This window comes from Podarcis gaigeae (genome assembly GCF_964106915.1).
Source record: "Podarcis gaigeae genome assembly, chromosome: 10".
Lineage (NCBI taxonomy): Eukaryota > Metazoa > Chordata > Lepidosauria > Squamata > Lacertidae > Podarcis > Podarcis gaigeae.
Window position 1 is genome coordinate 31,904,204 of NC_139686.1, and position 17,144 is coordinate 31,921,347.

The following is a 17,144-nucleotide window of genomic DNA, read 5'->3' on the forward strand; positions in this document are numbered from 1 at the left end:
GCAAGCCATTCACATAAAATGGCAAGTTTATCTTTTGCCTGTTGAGCGATTCAAACATTGTTATTCCTACTTCAAGGGATGAGGGCAGGTATATAATTTATTGTTTAAAAATGATGTGTTCATCATCAGGTACATATTTCATGCATACTTCTGTAGTATAATCAAATTACTTCCTAAGTACTGATCAAATTAATTTGAGTTGGTGCAACAATCTTTTTCTCTCCCCTGGACCCTAAAGAATGTATATGTTGTTCTTCAGTGGTTTATTAATTTACTAATTTCAATCCTATGTTTCTGTTAAGGTGTTTGCAGCAGCATACATAGCATCTCCCTTTCCATTTTATTCTCACACAACTCCCCTGTAATGTTGCAAAAGATGAAGGGTTACTGGCTCACAGTATTCCAATGAGCTTTATGGCCAAGTTTGAATTTGAACCCAGGTCTTCTGGTCCCAGTCCAACACTCTGACTACTACGCTATAAATGCTCAAAGATGTTCCATATCCTTAAGGAATGAAAAGTATTGTGAAATGAATGAAAGGCATTGTGAGGAAAGCCATACCCTTCCTTATTCAGAATTTGTGACAATATCCACACAATGCAGGAAAAGACAGCGAAGTGATCTTGTTTACGTGAGTAGCTTTCCAGGAAGGAAGTGCAGTAAATGGATTAGATCAATGGTTCATCAAATGTCACTTACTGAGGCCTACAGTTACATGACCGCCTTGGGAAGCTGCATGTAGTAATGTCCCTATAGATGAAAAGGCAATATAACAATGGTCCAAGTGCATTACCATAAGTCCAGTTTCAATTCTTGCACATGACTACACACACATTCAAGATAATTTGCAGTATGGTAAGCAGGAGAATGGTTGTCTGAATGGTATATTGAGCCTCTTTATACCTATGGTGACAGAGATAATGTCAATCAGCCCTCTTAGTGTAAAAGCCAACTGAGACACTTTTGATGAAGCTAAAGAATCAGAAATAAGAAGGCAAAACACCAAGGCCCAGTTCACATTATCTAAAGTGTTCTTTAGAATATGATAATCATGAACAAGATCCAGCAAGACTTAGTATTGTGTTCTCACCCTTTCCTCTTGTGGTCCTCTGCATGCAAAAGAAGAGTAAATGCTTCTGCTTCCACCACTTTTGACTAAGCAAGAGCTTCCAACTGCATATGAACTCAGAGCTGAGTTGCATATTACCTCTACCAAGAGCTGCATATTACCTCTACTTAGTTAACAAGGATATGAAACCTCTGTTTGATCCTGGTTTGCTTTAACTAATTAGTTAAAATAAATCAGAGTTGCTAGAGATCAGACATATCAAGAAATTGTGGTTTAGTCAAAACCGAAAGGTAAAGCTTTCACTTTTCACCACAGTTGTCATTTCACCGCTTGCTGTTTTGTACAGCTGTCCACTGATATGAAAAGATCTCAGGGAGATTCGTTTTTAAAAAAATTCTTTTGTTGTATGTATATGCCACCTTTTTGCCAAAATACTCAAGATGGTTTACCATTTTGAAATACTAAAACAAATAAACATGATAAAAAGTAGTAACAATCTGCTTAGCCTTAGGCCAACTGGGAGCTGATGGCATAAGCTCTCCGGCCTGAGCCATAAACACCAGGAAGTGTTTATACTGTTCATGTTGTTGTGAGTAAATAGCCCAAACATCTTAAGAACATAAAACATTTTCCACTGTTGGCCATGTCCAGACAATCATACCTTGGCTTAATACACTAAACCATAAACAAGACTTTTGCTCCCCCACACAGCCCTTTGCAATACATGCATCAAGCCAGGAAGTCTCCCATTAGCCATTATTTCATTTTTCATGCAAACTGGGCAACTATGGTTATCAGCTTTAGAACAAGCCAGGATATCAAACCAACTTCAAACTGCAGTTTTATATCCTGGCCTGTTCCAAAGCCAGTACTGTAACTACAGTGATTCTGTCCATGAGGACAAAATGGTTAATCATGGTTTATCAAAGGCTTCCTCATTTGATTGCTAATGCTACAAAGGGGCTTTATGTGTAGAAAAATGGCTTGTTTATGTATCTGCTTACTAAGCTGAAATATGATTGTCTGAAACAGGCCACTATTTGCATTACACCTATCCCCAACATGATGCCTCCTGGCACATACAGCTAGCTTTTGTGAATTCTTAAAAAACATACTTTTTGAAACATTTAGAATTAGTTCAAGAAGGGTGTGATGTGTCAAGAAAACCTGTGACACATTTAGCACTAGCAGTATTTTAGCTGCTGTACATGACACAGACAAGCTACTTAACAGGATAATGAAGTAATAGAAATACAAAAAAGGCCTACAACAAAATGTTGCCGTATAGAGGGTTTCTGTTCAGGCTTCCAGCAGCATCCCATGTCCACTAAATACAAAGTCCTCATTGAGTTTTTTGGGTTTTTCTCCATTGAGTTTTTGTTCCTCCAAACTTGGTATGCACATTTGTGCCCAATCCAAGCTCTATTAAATTCTTAATTTTGCCATTGATGGCTATAGACAATTCTCTCTTCTATCCCTTTGGCATATTAAAAATAGATTATCGGTGTGAAAGTATGATATTTTCCTGGGATAGTTTTGGTTCATGCTCTTTGGTGGTGCTGTGAGGTTGGGAATGGGTTTTTTTGGACTGATTAAGTTGATATAATTGATACTTTGCATGCATTAACAGAAAGACATTGCATATTAATAAGCAATTCATGAACATAACCACTTTGACTTCACTAGCTCTGCATACTAACAAATTTCTATTGTTTATATCAACCTACTTTAATAATTTCAATATTGTTTCATTTTGCTATACTATCCACAATGACAATATAGTGAGTAGCAGACAACTACATTTAGTCACGCAATATGCGTAACTGGGATTCTGGTTAATGTGAATTTAACACAGCTGCCCTAGTGGGCCAGAAACTCAGGTTTAAAGAACTCGGTGCAGTTTTTTATCATTTGAGCAGTTTACATGCTGCATCTCTTCAAATGGACAACTATGTTAACTAGAATATAATCAGCAGTCAAAACTTTAATACCTTTATTTAGACTACTGATCACAATGTAGTATCCAGTTTATGTCAAAATTATTCCACACATTTCCTCCATTGCTAACTCTTTCAGACTAATATTGCAAGGAAAGAAGATCTTGCAGATTTACCATACAATCAGTATATATTTTACTCGGAAGGAAATCTTGCTATGTTCAGTGGAGCTTATTCCTAGTTATGTGTGCACAGGATTACAGCCATAGCTGTAGTAGAACTCTACATGTGTTACACAGGGGACTATCAAGACACAGGCAATGATACTCCCTTGGAAAATAACAAAACCATATTAAACAGCATGTCTCAAAGTTTAAATGCATATTTCAGAAAAGCATAATACAGCCTTCTTGGAACTGAACCAGTTCTAGATGTCAGCAGGATCACAGGTCTGAATGGTCTCCATGACAAAAGAACTCCCAACAACCCATAAGGAGAAGATTAGAACACTTCTCTAACTAGTCTGATACAGTAGTGACAGGACGTAACTATTTAAATATGAAAGCTCACATACCACAGCACTCAGAAATGGTATGTAGGAGACTATAGCTCAGCAATAGAGTACATGCGTCACATCCAGAAGGGTCCAGGTTCAGTATCTGGTATCTGCAGGTAAGAGGATCAGGTGCTCACAGACATCTCTGCCTCATACCCTAGAACCACTGCCAACCAGAGCAGACCATACTATGCAAGATGAAAGAATAGTGGGGGGGGGGCAGTGGCCTCAGGTGCACATTTTTGAGGGGGCATAATGAGGCACCCCCACGGCAGGTACGGAGCCCTGGCAGTTGAGGGATAGCAATGGTTTGGTCTAGCAGCCAAGTCAATGGAGGGGGTGTGCAAGGAGCCTGTTGGAGGTGGGCTCCGTCCACCCTCCACATGAGCATAAGTTGCAGGCTTACTGTATTTCTCTTCTATGTATACACCAAAAGGAAAAGGAGCACTTATTTGTTGCCTGAGGATTTTTAATCCAGAATATAAGCACAACTGTACCTTAGGTTGGTGGAACCTTTACCATCAAGTGTGGTCAACTTCCTTAGAGCTTCACACTAAATATGCTCATGAGGTGCTCTGAATGCACCAAAACACTCAGTTCCCTGACTTGCTATCTGCAGATGTCAGAATAGCCTGATATAGAGACCACTAAAGTACAGCAGTGTGTACAGCTGATTCCATATAGATCTAGCTGCACTATATTATAGTGAAATTAATATATTTTGACAAACAAAATATATTAATTTCAGAAAATAAGAACTAGGATTCATTTATTTACAAGTAAAATAATAGACACTAAAATAGTTATTGCTACCTCACAACAAACTAATAGAGCACTCACACCCACAAAAATGAAATGGTTAATTTCATATATCACAGAAACCTAAATATTGTTCTAATATGAGACTAACAGACCAATTCCATGAAAATACTTCATGGCAAACTTAATTGAGGACATGAAGCCAGACAAGGTACAAATAAATGTGACTTCACCTCACCCTTTCATCAAGAAGCTCAGGATGTCAATGAACAGGATTATTCCATTTTTCCTCAACAGCCATTCTGCAGGCACAGATTAGACTGAAGGATGGTGACCAAGAACCAATTGCCACCATCAGTTTCACGGCAGAGCAGCATTTAAAGTCAGGTGTCCCCAATCTATTTCAAAACTATATGCTATGCTTGTTAAATATGCTCTGGATTCCTTTTTTGAACTACTTGCCACCTAATACAGAAGTCAGGGAACTAAGAGTTTGTTACTTTTTTAAAAAAGTAGAATGTACTGCACAAAAAAGCATTGTTTTAATTACTGAGGACAAATACAAGCCTGCTGCCCAAACACTACCTTGTTGTCATTCACAATTATGATTGTACTGGATAGCATAGATATAGGGGACATATGAACATTTATAGTTTTGTTTTTTAAAAAAACTAGTACATTAGGCAAAGGCAACACTAATTAGAAGTATTTAAGTCTTCCTAGCTTTAACACTGCTCAGCATATATAGCATTGCTATCACTCTTCTAGGCAATAACTCATGACACTTCCAAGTAGTGGCTACAACAACAGTTAGGTTTTACCAGAAGTGACAGCATACCCTCTAACGACCTCAGTTGACTCTTATGAAGAAAAAAGGTGGATGGTGTGTTAGTAGGGAAAAAGAGAGCATGAAGCAATTACTGCTACAGAGCCATTAAGAAATATTTCATGCAATTCAATTTGGCTCATATTAATGCACAACATCAGGAAATATTATTCCCAACTCATTTAGGATATTTAATGTTTTGAGTCCCTACCCAGACCTTTACGTTTGTTCAGAGTGACATGAGGTGGTCAATTCCATCAGTTTGCCTAAGAGATGAACTGAAAGAAAGCAAGAGGCCAGCTGAACCGGAGAGGAGCTTACATCCTAAAAAAACACCATGAAGGTCACAAATTTATTTATTTTTTCATTCATACTTCAATTTTTTGGAAGTCCTTCCTAGTCTACTCTTTTTTTAAAACAAACGCGCGTGCACGCACACACACACACACACACAATCTGTATAAGAGAGAAGCCACCAATTCAGTGGGCCTAACTGAATCTCCTTCGGTCTGCTTCACACTGACTGAGGGAAGAAGCCAAGATGCCTTCTCTACGATTCCTTCGACTTGGAAAAAGCATCGTCCCACCAGGGGATTGAAATCCCAGCAGGAAGCCATTCCCCCTGCCCCGCTTTAACCACCTTCCCTCCCTCCACATTACACTTCCCCTCCGACACCCCTCTCCCTTTTTCAGATGCAATGTACGCAAGAAGGCAGGGAGGGAAGTGCGGGGCAGAAGGAGCAAAGGTAGATCGCAGGATTTCCTGAGGATCTCCCCAACTCCGACCCCCCCGCGGGCATTCCTCCTCCAAGCATCCATGGCAAAAGCCCGGCTGGGGGAGGGGCGCGGATGCTGCGGCCCGCGGGCCGCCCGGGCACCCGTCTCCCCGTCTCCTTCTCCCGCCCCGCCTGAGCCGCGCGCCCCGCCCCTTCCACCGAGGCCCGCGACAGGGCTTCGCACGCACCGAAGCCGTTACCTCAGCGTCGCTGTCCTCCCCCGCCCCCCCTTAGGGGGGGGAGCGCGGAGCGGGCGGCGCTTCTCAGCGGCGCGTGGGGCGGCGGGGATCCGCGTTGAGCCGGGGGCGGCTCCGCGGTGGTGGTGCCGAGGTTTCTCTCTCCATTCTCCCCTCACACACACACACACAGGAAATAACACAGGATCAGCTGACAGGACCCGGCCAATGGGGCGGCGGCGGGGCAGCGCGCGCAAAAGGGAGGAGCGCGAGACGGCGGCGGCGCAGGGCGGGAGGGCGGCGCATTGCGCGTGCTCGAACCCGCCCTCCGAGGCGCAGAGGGGAGCTGGGCAGGCGCCTTCTTCAACCACGCGCTCGTTTAAAGAGGCAGCGCCCGGGCGGAACAGAACTCTGTGCCTCTCTCGCCTAGGGACGAAGGCGGGCACCGGCTTAAGCCAGTAGTAGCCTAATGCACACCTTGACCATTAACTTCCGTGTGTCTTCCAAGTAATCACAGTAGCCCAGCGCCTCCCTCCCCAAAAGGAGGGGGAATTACAGCAGCGCAGGCGACTCCTGCGTCTCCCCGATATTTAAGGCTGCCATCCCTCGCGCACACTTACGCGGGAGCAAAACCGCGTGAACCAACTAGGGCTGACTCCAGAGTAAATACGGATAGGATCTGGCTGCAGTTGTGCAAGAAGCAGCAATTGGTAACATTTTCTATCTCGCGCTTCAGCCGGAAATGCTGCTATCACAGTTTCCAGCCCCTATTGCTTCCCTTTCACTATATTACCTCTCCTTCCCACCCCCCACTGGCCCGCCAAGGGATGGGGGGTTGTGAGCAGAATCATAACGGGTTCAGTCAGAGGCAACGGTTTGAGTTGTCCAGATCACGGCTGGCACCAGAGGGTGGCGAGGTCTGACCCGCCATCCCAACCCACTCATGGTTCTCCTATAGGTGGCACTCAAGAAAATTAGAATTTGGAGGCAGCCCAAAAGAGTTCTTCCTGCCTTTTCCAGGTGAAGGGGGGCACTGCCTAGAACCCACTCTGTTTAAATTTATCGTCCCCTGTCTCTCACCAGCTGCTGCTGAAACACGAATGTTTACTCATTTTTTTAAAAAGCATTAAAATGCCTAAGCAAACAGAGGCCCTTACCAATAATATCAGGTTCCTAGCTGCATAGCAGTGGCAAGATCCCAGGGCAATGTGTCTCCTATTAAAACAACACTGATAAGCAACACCCTGCTATGAAGCCATAAAAAAGGTAAGACAAATCCTCAATGCAGGCTCATTATTAATCCAGCTTTTCAACCTCCCCACTGGATACCACATACTTGATCTACTTAACCAAGTCCCTGCCATTCACTGATTCCCACCCCCCCTTACTCTCAGGCAGTGAAGAAATTAATTCTGCAAGCAGATCGTTTTTCTGCTAGAAAAAGGGCTACTTTAAACCAAACTCTTCAGTCCTGCGCTACAGCAGAGTACTATAGCAAGTACTGTAATGGAAGCTTCTTGGACCATAAACCACCCATTTTTCTCCCACCCCATGAATCTATTCAAAATTTGTCATTATGCTGCTTCCACAGTAGGCATATACTGCGGCATCACAAACCAACCACTTTTTTTTTTTTTTGCTTTCCTGTACACTTTTCTTTTTGCCAAAGCTCAGAAAATCCATGTTTTTAAACTCTATGAAATAGCTGTGTTATTGCCTACCACATTGCTATTGTGGCTGGTTATGGCCTGTATATAGTGCCCTAAAGCAGAGGTTTTCAACCTTTTTGAGCCCACGGTTCCCTTTACCAACTACATTTTTTCTGTGCCACCCCTGTGGGGCTCAGGAGCCCAGTTACGGCACCCCTTGCCTGCAGAGCTGGCAGCCTCTCACCCTTTTTTGAACACCCTCCCTTGTGGAGTGTTCCCTTAGCCTCCTCTCTGCTCCCCTCTCTTTGGGGGTCCTCTGGGCAGCCATAGCTGCCACCCTGGTCTCCAAAAGAGCCAATCCAGAGACATGACTTCAAGCTCACCTACTTTCAAGAATGCATTTAGGGAGCTTTCTTTGAGGTGAGTAAACACACAGCTTACAGTACTTCATACCAAACTATAGATAATACAATATATCTCATTATCCAGGCTCCTGTCCAGCTCACAATGACAGAGGCTCTTACTTGAGACTAAGGTGGAATCTACACACATATAAAAACCGTTCCGAAAATGATTTTTTAATAAAACGTTTTAAAAAATACATGGAATTTTCCATAAGGCTCACTATCACCATCTCGTGTCACACTGTATATTGCACTTAAAACGTTTTATTTGCAGTTGTATAGCTGAGTCCTAAGGAATAAATCTCTAAGGCAGAAAAGAGATTCAGGCTCAGCAACAGGTAATGAGTCCTAGCAGCTGCTGCGCACAGACTAGATGACAGGAAAGGTGAAGCCAGCCAGCCTAGAAGCAGTGGTCCATGTTTAAGGAGTCCCAAGACCAAGGCAATGAGCTGAGAACCACATGGAAGAATTGGAGGGGCCCCCCCATACTTTTAAAGATGGGGCAAGGAGAGCTCATTCCAGAGACTCTTGTGATCTGCAAGCCAGTGGGGGGCAGGAGAATAGTTTCATCACCAGGTCCTGGGAGACCAGGTTGTGCTTCCCTTTCAGCCTCCAGTTCCTCCCCGCACCCCAGCTGGCTCCTGCACTCCACCTTGGATTCAATTACTGCACTCTTTTCCTCAGGAAGAAAGAGGGGAGATGAGAGCCCTGCAAGGGCAGTCATATCCTGAGAAGTAGAAGTAGATGCTGCCTCCAGCCTCTGTTCCCCAGTCCCATGTCATTTTCCTGTTCACGCTCCTAGGTCTCTGCCGCCCACTCCACTCCTGAGCCCAACAATGCCTTGGGACTCACGGAACTCAAGATAAATTACTACATGAGCAATAGTAAATTCAACTTTAGGAAACTGCACAAATTCTCCTGGTAAGACAACACACTTCTGCAGTGATTAACACTTTCTAGTACAGTACTAGTACAGTGGTACCTCGGGTCGGGTTACATACACTTCAGGTTACAGACTCCGCTAAACCAGAAATAGTACCTTTGCTTCAGGATGAAAACAGAAATCATGCTCTGGAGGCGCGGCGGCAGCAGGAGGCCCCTTTAGCTAAAGTAGTACCTCAGGTTAAGAACAGTTTCAGGTTAAAAACGGACCTCCGGAACAAATTAAGTACTTAACCTGAGGTACCACTGTACATTTCTTCAAGTCTAACATGATTTCAATACAGCAGTTCAGGAGTCATATCCAGTTTGCGGAAGGCCCAACAGTGAAGCACAGCATATATACTGTAGATGGTTATCTATAGATGTTTTGCAGAGTCACTTGTACAGGTTCCACCCTCATGAGCTTACTAACCACTGGATTCACTTAGGCTGCCTATATCAACCTACTACCTGGGAGTAAGCACCACTGAACTCAGGCGTTACCTCAAAGTAAGTATGTGTAAGATTGCACTGTTAAAAGCAGTAACCAAAAAGTAATGATTCAACCTATTCTTTGAAACTAGTTTGCTCCCATATCCACTAACCACTTTGTCCAATCTACTTAATTCAACATCAGTATGATAATTCTATGTTACACCTTTGTTGCATAGGGTTGCAATTCCTACAAGTTGCTACAACACTACCAATACACCCAAAATACTTTGCCTACATACATAGATTTCATTTCAGTATTCACTTCTACAAATTATTGTCCATCAACTAGTGGAAAAATCTTTTTACCTTTCATTTACTAATTCATTCCCCTTGTAATAGTTGCAGCCCAGTCTTCTGTAGATTTACTCATGCCAAATTCAATTGGACTTATTCTCACCCTGCATAGCAGTACAACTCCAGACTCCTCAAACAATTATGTTTAAGTGGTAGAGATGTCACATAATGTCAGCTTGAACAAAAGGAAAATCCGCAGGAGGAGTTGAATGGAGAAGCATTCTCTTCTTCCAACAGATGCAAGAACAGTGAGAATTTTTTCACCCAAAATTTATAGCTTGCTGGCAAGGACTGTCCCCAGCACAGCAGAAGAGGCCAGAAAGTCAATAAATCTCCATTATCTGAATCATTAGAAGCATCCCTGGTTGGTAATATACAAAAATGCAACTGAGGGTATCCCATTTTTTCACCTTGTCTTTTTTTATAAAAAAAAAAAGTACACAGAACAAGTTTTACAGCTTCACTTATGCACACGTGTTATTTTGTACAATTTAAAACGATGTTAACTACCCAAAGTATAAGTGATAATGGTTATTCTGAATACTATTTTAGTTTTAGGGTATCTCCATTTGGGAGGGAGCAGGGAGAGAATATCATTTTAGAGAAGAAAAAAAACTTTAAGCTACCTTTTACTGATTTTCTATTAGAGCATTGATATGCTTAAATAACTACCTAAAAGGAAATTAACAACAGAACCTCTGTCATTATTCCTGGTAGGATGGATTCCAGAAGGCTAAGTTGCCTTCTGTAATTCATGTGACTGAATGCCTGGTTTATGACACGCAGTTTCATCAAATCCTAGAACATCACCAAATAGCGGAATCCAGAGAATTTAAATTCACCTTGCAAATAACTTAGCCTTAATATATACAGTATTACTCCAATAAACCTTGCACCCTACTTTTAGAACATGCTACATAATAAGCTTCTAAATTTCAGATTTATGCCATTTTTACAGAATGGTAACCCCTTCTTTTAAGAGCTATTATTCTTTAGAGACTCATAGCAGCTGAGCAGTGAGTATCTTAAATCATGCCAGAACTGAACATCACAAATGCAATATCCAAATGACCCATATTTGAAGGACAAGATCATCCTCAGCTATACTAAATAGTTTTGTACAAGCTATTTTGTACCCACAGTTCAACAACACCTACAATAACTCGTTGAAGTTAACCTGATATTCATAATAAGGACAACCCTACTTAGAGTACTACTATATTCCCATGATAAATGATAGATTATATTAATATAAAAGCTTATCACAGCTATGAAACAAAAGTAAAATTAATATTTGTAAAAAAAAAATGTTAGTAGAAGCTTAGCAAAAAAAGGAAAAAACCACAAATCCTAGTTTTAGACCAGAGACAGCCATGACAGTCCCAGCCCTTTAGATGCACTGAAAGAACATTGGATGTTAGTCATTACTCCTTTTATAAGTAAGGAAGGTGGCTTGGTCCTGCTGCTCAAATGCTTTTATCTTCTTGATGAGGCATCACACTCAGCTGGATCTCATATCATTCTTCCATTGCAATCTCTGTGAGTGAATGAAAACAGCTGGGGACCATCTTGGAGCAAGATTTAACTCTTTCATTTAACCCAGAGTTCATACTGTGGGATAAATATCAGCCTCATATAACCAGTAAGCTTAGCTCTAGTTGATGTGTGAAGGGGTTAAAACCATAGAGTAAGCTGTTCTGCCAGACCCAACTAGGCCATATCCCCTCACCTTGAGAGGAAGTGTTAACAAGGCCTTTGCTTACTTCCACCATGTGAATCCAATCAGAAAAAAACATCTGGGCTGATTGTGCCAAGCCCAGAGCAAGCCAACCTTGTGTTTCTCTACAAATAATTTAAAAACATGTACCAATTTTGAAATGAAGTATTGCTGCCTGTCGTTTCTTGCTACTTTATGGAAATGCACATGAATCTGATTTTTTAATGAGTTCATTAAGTAAACCATTTTTAACTTTGCAAGTGTGTGGCCTATTTCTATGCTAAAGGGGAAGTAAAGGGGAACTTTGGGAGAAACTTAGAAAAGGGTATTTCAAAGGTATAACAGCCTATATTTCCCTGCTTTACCTTACTGCACGTTTTGTGATTTTTAAATCTCTGCCGATGATGCTCTCTCACCAAGAGAGTATTTGCTCCAAACCTGGAACACTGAACTCATATATTAGGGGTGGTTAACCCTTTTCAGCTCAAGGACTGAATGATCTCATGGGCAACCTTCTGGGGGCAGCATGCTAGTGGTTGGTGGCGGCCAGAAGTAACAGCGGGTGGAGAAAGAGATGTGACTGTTCCCTTTGTACAGTCGGCGACATTCTAGCCTATCAGAAGTCCCGGGTTTCTGCACACTCACACACACCCCATTCTCCACCAAGACAAGCAAGAGGCATTACTGCAACCATACCAAATAAAACAGCACTTGAAGCCTAGGGAGGAAGCATGTCTGGAGAGTCCCAAGAGCTGGACAGAGAAGTCACAGTTTGCTTCTAGGCCTCTGGTTCCCCACCCCTGTCATACATCAAGGTATGTAGTTACATCAATTTGTCATCATTTCCACAGAATTTAAAACACTAAAATGGAAACCTGGTGGTGGGTAAAAAATGCCCTGAGGAAGGACATAATGCATCTTTCCAGAATCCTTGCAGAAGCTCTCCTTTAAGACTCCAGATACACTCATCCAGAATCTGAACTCCACTGCTGTGACTGAGGCTATAAAAACAAGACATCCCACAGTGTTATGGGAGGGAGGGGATTTCAAAAAACAAAAACCAACCCACCCCATTACGAATGCTCAGACACCCAAGGCCATGTGGTATCTCTTCCACATTAATCTGGAAAAAATACACTGACCAAATAAACCTATTTTACTCCACAGGCGACAGGAGTGTCTCCCACAGACAAAACAGAATAAAGAATGTGGGTTGCCCAAAGGGAGGATGCTGTTCATCACAACTCCCTAAAATGCAGATAAGTTCCCATGTTGCATTGCTGAAAGCAACAGAAAGCACAATCAGCTTTGCTGGCAAACATTATATACTGCACTCCAGTTATCAATACTGCTGCTAAACCCACATGGCTCATTCTTCCAGACAAGTTTCGAGTAGAGATGAGCAGATTTCTCACTTCCCCTGTGTTATTGTTGTGCCAATCTGATATCCCTTGGGTTCTGCTTCGCTTGTCTTCCAGTAGGAATTCCAGATTTCGAAATGCCAGTAACAGATTATGCACATTCACCCTCTGCTATGATAAAGAAAGCTTCCTGTGGGAGTGCAATTGTAATTATGCAGAAAAGGAAAGTATTAAAAGCCTATGTTTTTGAAACGGGATCCTGTAGGAATGCCATTTATTAATTTTAAAATGACCCTGGAAGCAGCAATTTCTTCCTGTGAGATCTCCAACACTGGGGGGGCAGGGGGCGGGTTTGACTGGTTTTCACATGTTTATCTCTTCATCCTATTGAACAATAGGAAGAACAAACTGTTGGCAGTTAAATGAAATTGATGATTAATAAATAAGCAAAATGGCCCCATCATTCATCAGACACCTATCTGTTCCTGAGGCTCAAAAGAATTCTGCTATATCAAACCAGAAAATCATCCAGACCAGATTTTGTTTCAATAGTAGCAAACTAGACACCTCTGGGAAGCCCGCAATCAAGACACGAGTGCAACAGCACTCTCCTGTTCGGGTATTCGGAGGCATAGCGTCTTGACATCGGAGGTAATACATAATAATTGGCAGAAAAAATGATGGTGGACAAGGCTGATGCCCTTTTAAAACCTTCCAGAATCTTGTGGTAGTGAATTCCATAGCTCAACTATTCAAACAACTACTTTGGCTGTGTCCACACTGGGTCATTAAAGTGTGCATAGGCAGTGTTTCCACGAGCACTTCCAATGTTATGCTTTCAAAACCTTTATCAATGTCTTCCATCCACACTTGTGGGCAGCAGCTGACGGTACTTTTTGCCAGAAACATGAGAACAACTGTGGGCATATGCATGACTACAGTGGTGCCTCGGGTTACATACGCTTCAGGTTACAGACGCTTCAGGTTACAGACTCTGCTAACCCAGAAATATTGCTTCGGGTTAAGAATTTTGCTTCAGGATGAGAAGAGAAATCATGCTTTGGCGGCGCGATGGCAGCGGGAGGCCCCATTAGCTAAAGTGGTGCTTCAGGTTAAGAACCGTTTCAGGTTAAGAACAGACCTCTGGAACTAATTAAGTTCTTAACCCGAGGTACCACTGTATTTGTTTACCTGTGCACACTTCCCGTTTTAGTTTTTTTAGTTTTGAAATACAATTTTTTGATCTACCAAATTTGCACAAAAGAGCAGTCAATTTATTTACTTTTAGAAAATGTTTGTGTTGCTCCAAGCCAGGAAACCTGAGGACCATTGTAGACATGCAGGCAGGTATTTGGTTACCTGTGCACACACATTTCTTTTTTTAAAAAACAAAAGTTTTTTTTGATGCACCAGATTTCCATAAAAGAACAGTTTTTTAAAAATTAAATATATATCTGCATCACGTGATGCTGGACAAGGATTTGGAATTGCTTGGATAAAATGTTGCCAATATAAAAACCCTGTTATTTTAATACAGCTGTTTTATTCAAGAGCAGTTCTGTGCAAAAGAGCTGCTTTAAAAATAAAAATACTGAGAACAATACTTTCAGCAACATTCACTGGAAAAAGGCAGGCAGCATCCCTTTCTTCAGGAAAAAAAGGAAGCAGAGGGGATGGCAATGGAAAGCACCCTGTATAACATCACCAAATATGATTTTTTATTTTTATTTTTGAAAAATCATCACCCACAAACAGAATGCACTTCATTGCGTTTAATCAGGTAACATGTAATTTTATTTTATATTTTCTTCCCTTATTGGATTAACCACGGATCAGGAAAATCTGAGTTTAGAAGGGGGAAAGTGTGATGTGCCACTTGGATGAGGATGTTGTGTGGTCACAAGCACCTTCAAATCCACATTAGACAAGTCCTTCCTTTTGTATATCCACCTGTAATACTTCTTTCCTTACTCACCTTTTTTTCTAAACTAAAAAGTATCGTGACCTTTTCTGATAGGGGAGTTGCTCCAATCCAATTTTGGTTGCCCCTTTTCTGGTCTGTACAGTGGTGCCTCGCAAGATGAAATTAATCCGTTCCGCGAGTCTCTTCGTCTTGCCATTTTTTCGTCTTGCGAAGCACGGCTATTAGCGGCTATTAGCAGCTATTAACGGCTTAGCGGCTTTAAGAAAAAGGAAAAAACCTCGCAAGAACTCACAAGACGTTTCGTCTTGCGAAGCAAGCCCACAGGGAAATTCGTCTAGCGAAGTGACGCAAAAACCGAAAAACCCTTTCGTCTTGCGCGTTTTTCGTTTTGCAAGGCATTCGTCTTGCAGGGCACCACTGTAGTTAGGAAGTTGGCTTTGTGGAGTGGGAGATCTGGGTTCTAATTCTGCTCCTCCTCATTTGCATCTAAAAACATTGTTACTGAAAGAACACCCAAAAGAAAACTTTGACTTGTATCTCCCTGTAGCTGGGCATGAACCAACACCACCTATGTGCTCTTTCCCAATGAAAAAGTATTTTGTTCCTCTCATACAGACAAAAATACAACTGTGTTGAGAAGAGTGTTCCAGGGATAGCACATTATTCCCACAGCACTGCTTGAGCTCTTCTCCTGGAAAGCCCAAGAGGTCTTCGTGTATGCTTCCTCCAGACACTGGAACGTAGGAATCTATCTTCTACCAAATCAGACTATTGGTCTATCTAGCCAGTATTGTCTACACTGAAACATAGAGGGTCTGCAGGGTTTCAGAAATGGGACAGGAGTGCGTGTCATTTTAGGGCATGAAACTTTCTTCAGTGAGGGTTGTTAAAAATGTTTTTTAATGTAAATAATTCAAATCTGCTATTATTTGTAGCATTTAGCTTGGAAAATCTACATTTGATTAAAAAACAAATAAACTGCCCTCGGAAAACCAAAGAAATTTAATTTTACCTTCTGAAAATGTCAGGTAATGCTTAATAATAATAATAATAATAATAATAAAATATAAATGCAAGTACTTGACAATCATATTTAATTATTTCTATGCAATGTTACACATATTTTACTTACCTAGCAAAGCAAAATTATATTAATTTAACCAAAGTATGTTACAACTTTTTAGCACCCCTCATTTTTGGAATTTGAAAGTCCTCCTTGGAGATTGAACCTTGAAATTCCTGCATGCAAAGCAGACATTCTACCCAGTGCTATTTTTCTAGAAAAAGAGGTGCTGGAACTCACCACGAACACCTCCCTCAGAATGGCAATGATTCCCACCTGAGAGGTACCAGAACTGATTTCCAGTGAGTTCTGACTGAAAAATGCCATGGTTCTACCCAAGCTATAGTCTTTCCACCAATGGGCTGAGTGTTGTAATTGTAAAAATAGTCTTGACTTCCTTCTCTAGCTCTGTTTACTTGGCAGAAAAGCATTTCAGTGTCTGGTGTACTGAGGAATGTGCTATGATCTTTTCCTGGGCCCTTTTGTGTGTTGGGGCATGTGCATTACAAGTTCATAGAATCTTATGAGTTGGAAGAGACCCAAGGGTCATCTAGTCCAGCCCCCTGCAACGCAGGAATCTCAGCTAAAGCCTCCATGAGACGGCCATTCAACCTCTGCTTAAAAACCTCTCCAAGGAAGGAGAGCCCACCACCTCTCATGGGAGTCTGTTCCACTGCTGACTCAGAAAGTTTTTCCGACTGTTTAGTCTAGGGTTACCAGACGTCCCCGTTTCCTGGGGACGGTCCCAGTATTTGCAAATAAGTCCCTGGATAAATTCCATCCCCGAAATGTCCCCGAATTTCCTCTAATGTCCCTGGGAAACACAGTAGCGACAACAACAAAAATTCCTTCCAGTAGCACCTTAAAGACCAACTAAGTTAGTTCTTGGTATGAGCTTTCGTGTGCATGCACACTTCTTCAGATACACTGAAGAAGTGTGTATCTGAAGAAGTGTGCATGCACACGAAAGCTCATACCAAGAACTAACTTAGTTGGTCTTTAAGGTGCTACTGGAAGGATTTTTTTTTGTTTTGACTATGGCAGACCAACACGGCTACCTATCTGTAACAGTAGCGACAGTCTCAGCAGCCCAGAGCAGTTGGCTCTGGCTGGCTTCAGGAGCTGCTCAGAAGTCCCCATATGATGGTGGTGCAGGGGCTCTAAGATGCAGCTTCCGGGCTGCCTCCACCTTCCTTGACCCCAGCAACTAAGCTGTA

The 17,144-nt window shown here is 42.0% G+C and overlaps 1 protein-coding gene across 22 annotated transcripts in view; it reads right to left on the bottom strand.

The window, feature by feature from the left end:
* TCF20 (transcription factor 20) overlaps positions 1 to 17,144 on the bottom strand; it is a 191,282-nt gene that overhangs the window by 68,797 nt on the left and 105,341 nt on the right. For 2 of the 22 annotated variants that reach the window (XM_083698523.1, XM_083698517.1), the window contains exon 1: positions 6,124 to 6,844. The exons of 15 other annotated variants lie outside the window; for them this stretch is intronic. The gene's annotated coding sequence lies outside the window, so the exon portion shown is untranslated. Of the gene's footprint in view, positions 1 to 699; positions 746 to 5,358; positions 5,468 to 6,111; positions 6,845 to 17,144 lie in introns of those variants that run through there. 5 more of the 22 variants (XM_083698525.1, XM_083698519.1, XM_083698520.1 and 2 more) reach the window with 4 other exon arrangements.